This window comes from Manis pentadactyla, chromosome 5, assembly GCF_030020395.1.
Source record: "Manis pentadactyla isolate mManPen7 chromosome 5, mManPen7.hap1, whole genome shotgun sequence".
In the NCBI taxonomy this organism is placed as follows: domain Eukaryota; kingdom Metazoa; phylum Chordata; class Mammalia; order Pholidota; family Manidae; genus Manis; species Manis pentadactyla.
The window spans coordinates 40,245,718-40,251,828 of NC_080023.1; the positions used below are offsets into that span (position 1 = coordinate 40,245,718).

The 6,111-nt window shown below is 35.0% G+C and overlaps 1 protein-coding gene; it reads right to left on the reverse strand.

The window, feature by feature from the left end:
• CNGA1 (cyclic nucleotide gated channel subunit alpha 1) overlaps positions 1-6,111 on the reverse strand; it is a 63,725-nt gene that overhangs the window by 31,836 nt on the left and 25,778 nt on the right.

A 6,111-nucleotide genomic window follows, 5' to 3' on the forward strand; every position in this document is an offset into this window, starting at 1 on the left:
TAATAGAATTTTAGCACCTGATGTTAATAGCTTTTAAAATATTGGAAATTTAATAGACTTTAGAGTCAGACTAACATAAGCTTGCACCCTGTTCTGCCAATTACCAGCAACATTGTAGTCTTGGGAAAATTATTTATCTTTCCTCAGTCTCTGTTTTTCTCATCAGTATAATGAGAGGGATTCTTTTTATTAGGTTATATGGTAATTAGAGATAATCTACATAAAACTCTCTCATAGTGGCATAAATCAGTTCCTCAATTATGGTAACTACCAAGATTATTATTATTTTACTGAGAGATAGTTCCTAAACCTCACTACTAATTAATTAATAACTCACTGTAAGAGTATTGCATTTCTAATTAAACATCATAATTAAATAGAGAAGAGTTCAAAAGGATTCAGAGTAGGGAAGAAATCTATCAAAGAGGAGTGTAGGCTATCCCTGAGGATTTTAAGTCTCTTAGGTAACTAGAAAACATTTCAAGCTTTGTGAGTTTGTGTCTTAAATATGCTGAAGACTTTTTCAGATTCTACAGTGGAAATATGGTTGCTTAGCACCCTTTCTTAAAACTGGCTTTAGATTCAGCTTTCTCAGATAAGCCAAATCATCTATATAATGATGAAGCTTCTTAAATTGTATTGCTGCTGCCTCTTCTCCCACAGCCCACCCTTACTATGAGCAGGACTGAGGCAAGAGAATGAAGAGAGACCTACATACCAAAGGTCTAAATATTTTAAATCAAGCTAGTGAACTGTTAACTAAAATGTATTTTGCCCTCACCTTGAAAACATACCTTCATAGCAACAACAAAGAAATAAATCTATAAATGATTATTTTAATATGGTTGAAATTTGGCAAAGTGTCAAAGACAACTGGATTTAATTATTATTGCCCATGGCTGGGTGGGTGTGCTGCTGAGCTAAGGATGCTCACATTAGTAAATAACACATTATTATATGTTCTACATAATTAATTTGTCTGTATTCTCAGAAAAATCACTAAGTGTAATTTGATTATCAAGATTTTACATCATTTGTGTTCTGTTGATAAGAAGTTCCAAGTTAGATAACACTAATTGAGTCATCATTGAGTTTAGATCATTTTATTAATTTCTATGTGGACAAACTTTGCACAGTTTGCTTATCATTGCAACTCATAAAATGGTACTTAGATTCAGAAATAAATCATGGATTTTAAAATATCATGTTCAAACATTGCTTTAGGTTTCCACAAATCCCCAGTACTGTGGACTTAGGTTTTTCTCATGAAAAAGCTTGACAACAAACTGGACACTGTATGAAACATCTGTCTTCAAAATACTAGGCAACAGGCAGAACAGGAGTGTGATACTTGAGAGAAGGGGGGAAATGAGTTGAACCCTGCCCAGAGGTAATTTCTGAACTATAACATGAGAGAAGGAAACCATGCAGAGCCCAGGAGTATTGCTCAGTTAAGGAGTCAGAAATGTGATCTTGGAGGCCAAAGTGGCTAGAATTTGCAGAGCAGAATATTAGAGAAGAGGAAGCTGCACAAAGTAAGAGCTACAGAAATCTTCAGAGGGGTCTTCTCAAGTCTTTGGTGAAATACTGCATATGCAATATTCCCACAGGCTGGGCAAAAAATAACTGCCAGGGAACTATGTCTTAAATAATTCCCAGAGTTCACACAAAGCTTGGAGACAGCCACATTCCTATCTGTTAAGAGTGGAGAGATCTCATTGAAGATGCAGGCATTTTAATATAGTACACAGAAAAGCCACACTTTAGTATTAGAATTAAACTAGATCTAGGGTAAAGGATTTTCTCAGTCTTCTACCATAACAAATATTAAAACAGGATCCACCTAATCTCCAAGTAACTCACCTCCCTTTCTCTCTTGAGAGAGGCAACAAGATCCAACTTCATTGTAATCCAACAAGATTACCATTTCACAGTGTAACCTCATAATGTTTGACACTCAGAAATTATGAGACACAAAAGGAGCAGGAAAATGTGATCTATAATCAGGGGAAAAATTAGTCAATTGTTGAAGAGATAGAAATTACAGAAATGATAGAATTAGCAAACAAGGACCTTAAAATACCTATTGTAAGTACCCTCAAGAATTCAAAAAAACATGTACATATTGAATAAACAAATATGAAGGACATGGAAAAATAGCAAATAAACTTCTAGAAATTAAAAGTAAACTATCTGAAATGAAAAATTCACCAGATATCTATTTGGTGGAATAGATAACACAGGAGATAAGATCAATGATTGTGAAGACATAGCAATAGAAGCTGTCTAAACTGAAGCAAGAGATAAAACATCAGAACCTTAGAGACTCATGGCTTAACATATGTGTAACTGGTGTCCTTTAAGGGAGGATATAAAAATAAATATTTCAAGAAATAATGGCCAGCAATTTTCCAAATGTGATGAAAAGCATAAACTCACATATTCAAGAATTTCAATGAATGCATGCAGAACAAACACAAAGGAACCAACACCAAGGCAATTAAAGTCCAATTCTACATACTGAAAATACATGGTTAAAAAATTTTTTAACAGCTAGAGGGGAAAATAAGTGGGAAGAAAAAAATAAATGAAAAGTCACACCCATATGATAGAAGCAATAGAGGCTAGAAGATAATGGAACAATATCTTTGAAGTCCTGAAAGAAAAGAAATACTGTCAACCTGTACTTGTATACCAAGGAAAAATAGCTTTCAAAAACAAATACAAAATAAAGACCTTCTTTTTCAGACAAACAAAAATAGAGAGAATCTATTGCTAGCAAATCTACACTCTCTTAATAAATGTTAAAGGAACTTTTCAATCTTTAACCTAACTATATCAATGATTATATAATATATAATCAGACTAAAAAGACTAATTAAAAGAAAAGATTGTCAGCTTGATTAAGAAAGTAAAATGCATCTATATGTCATTTACAAGAAATAAGTTTTAAATGTAAAGATAACTTAGAGGTAAAAGGGCAAAAAAGACATAACATGTAAACTTTAATAATAAAATAGTTGGATTAGCTATATAACAGATGAAGTTCAAATAAAAAAGAATCACTAGATAAACAGGGACTTTAATAATGACAGAAGTGTCAATTCATTAAGACATAATAACCCTACTTATATATGCACCTATTGACAAAGCTTCAAAAATTCATGAAGCAAATACTGACAGCACTAAATTTATAGGAAAACTCACAATTATGGGTGATTTTATCACTTCTTTATCAGTAATTGATAGGACAAATTTAAAAACCATTAATAAACTAGATTTTGAGCAACCAATTTAATCTAATGACATTTATAAAAAAACACTATACCCAGGAACTCCAGAACACACATTCTTTTCAGTTTCACTTGGAACATTCACCAAGATAAATTGTATGCTGGGCCATAAACCAAATCCCAATAAGTTTTAAAGGATTGTTATGATATACAATATGGTCTGTGTCCAAAACAGAATTAAATTAGAAATCAAAAAGAAAGTGCATCTGAACAATCCCCAATACTTGGAAATCAAGCAACACACTCTTAAATTACCCATGGGACAAATAAATCACAAAGGAAATTTTTAAATATTTTTAACTAAATGATAAAAATGCAATGTATCAAAATTTGTGGAATGCAGCTAAAGCAGTATTTGGAGGCAAATGCTAGCTTTAAATGTTTGCATTAGAGGAAATAAAGGTTTAAAATCGGTGATCTATGTTTTCACCTTAAGAAGCAGAAGAAGGGCAAATTAAACTCAGTATAAAAGGAAGGAACTAATAAAAACAGCAGGAGAAATCTTTCATTTAAAGAAGTGAATTTTCTACCTTTATCTTGCATCTACCTACCACTTCAGCATTTTATTAATAATAATAATAATAATAATAATAATAAGGGAGAAATGTGGGACTCACATATAAATCAAGTATAAAAATCAAACGAGTAATCATAATTGATCTGATTGTTTATAGTTCATGATGAGTGATCAAAACCGAAAGTTTCTGTGATGACTGCCCTTGCACTGTTCACCATGTAAAAAATTATTCACTATGTAAGAACTTGTTCACCATGTAAAAACTTGTTCATTATGCTTCAGAAGATTGGAGACTGTTGAGAATTAGGCTTGGGGTTGATTAATGATTGTGCATAGAGTCCCCCATACTGAATTTATTGTTGTTAACAACCATATGATCAATAAATATGAGAGATGCCCTCTCAAAAAAAAAAAAAAGAAGTGAAATTGTTTAAATCAGTAAAGAAAATCAATAAAGGTAAGAGTTTGCTCTTGGAAAGATTAATAAATTATAAACTCCTAGCTAAACTGATTGAGAAAAAATAAGGAATCATGAATTTTTAACAATAATCTTGGCACAGTGCTAGGCAGGATTGCAAAATTTGTACAAATAAACTCAAGTTTCTCCCCAACCACCACTTCTCCTGCCTATCACCTCATCCCTGGTCTCAGAAACCTCAGGTGTCCCCACAGTCTAACAACTGAGGGATTAAAGCTTCACACAATAGGGACCCTCTCAGACTCCATGCTGCTCAAAGAACCTATTGCCTTGTCCCCTGAGGCCTGAGGCTCTACTGATTGTTCAAAGACCAGGAAGACAGAAGTTGACATTTTAGAAGCTCTCATTTGCTATTACATCCTAAATTTTGAGTCAAAAGAGGAATTTTCCCAGAGTCATAGAGTGGACTAATTAGAGATTTCTGAAGGTTCTTCTTTCGTTTAAATAAACACCATCCTTTTTGTTGAGGATAAAAAAGAAATCCCAAATTAATGTCACTCACAGTAGTTTATTTTGCAGTAACTACATAATATCTAAAGTCATCTAGAAATAGGCAGCAAAGGAAAATACACTATCAAGATCTGCTAGGCAAAATTTAACCTGAGCAAAAAGTGACTTTAAATCAATTTAAATATTTATAAAACGTTTAGAATAGTGCTTGTCCACATGAATGCTATATAGGTGTCAGTTACATATATACTTGAGATCACACTTATTATCACCACCAATCTTTCATACAGGCAAAATTTTCAAGTCGGATGTCCAAACAAAATATTTAAACAAATCTAAGTTTTAAGGCTTGTTATCCAAATTTGGCATAAATCTCTCTCTCCCTTCCAATTTCCATCTCTTCCTCCTCTCCATGATCTTCTTTCTCCACCAAGTCACGGAATGTATGTGCCTTGTATTGTTATATTGACTGACTGTTCTTAACTCTTTTCTCATCAACCTAAGAACAAGAAAAGCCAGACTGAGGTCTTTGCTATGAAACGCTTAGGTAATAAAGTTGATAGCACTGTTCATGACTACTTAGAGCAAAGGCAAGGTGAGGAGACGTATTTTTTTCAGTGCTCGAGTCCCAGAGTACAAGGACCCCCGTTTTCCTGTGGTGAGGGTTTTAGCAGGAAATTACACCCATTTCGTGTTGCACAATGATCTACTACCAAACCTTCCACTGACCAGTTGGTTAGATTGCTTAACTCACTCTTTGCCTCTAATCCCTCATCTATAAACTAGTAGTTAATAGACTATGTTGTGAAATGAGTTAATACCTATAAAGTACCTACATATGTTAAAGGTAAAGCAAGAATATCTTAAAAGTTGGCTATGTTTTTTTGTAGAAACCTGTCGTTTCAGTTTGACCTTTGCCTTTCTGTTGGGTTTATTGCAATTGACTGTAAGATTTGGAAGGAGGGGAGGGTGCGGGAGTTGGAAGAAGGGAGCTGGAAGGAGGGACCGCGGGCAAAGCTAACAGCACAGAGGGGCAAAGTCTGTTCTAAAGACCCCAGAATAAACTTTAGCACGGTAATCAGAGCAGAATTCCAGCGGCAAACACCATACAAAGCCGCTAAAGCAGGGCCCTCAGATAAGGGACAGGAGACGCTTCGCTTCGCGATCAGAAGGAATCCTCAGCACAGCCTTTACTGAACTCCCCAAGGGTTGACTTGGCGGCCTCCACGCTCCAAGGGATGCCTTTAACCTGTGGGGCGCGTCTGTGCTTCTCCGCTGCTCGGATCCAGCAGCGTTTCCTAGGGACACCAGCGGCGGCTGCAGCCGCCAGCGCTGGGAGACAAACAGCCCATCCTCCCACCGCTGAGGGGCGG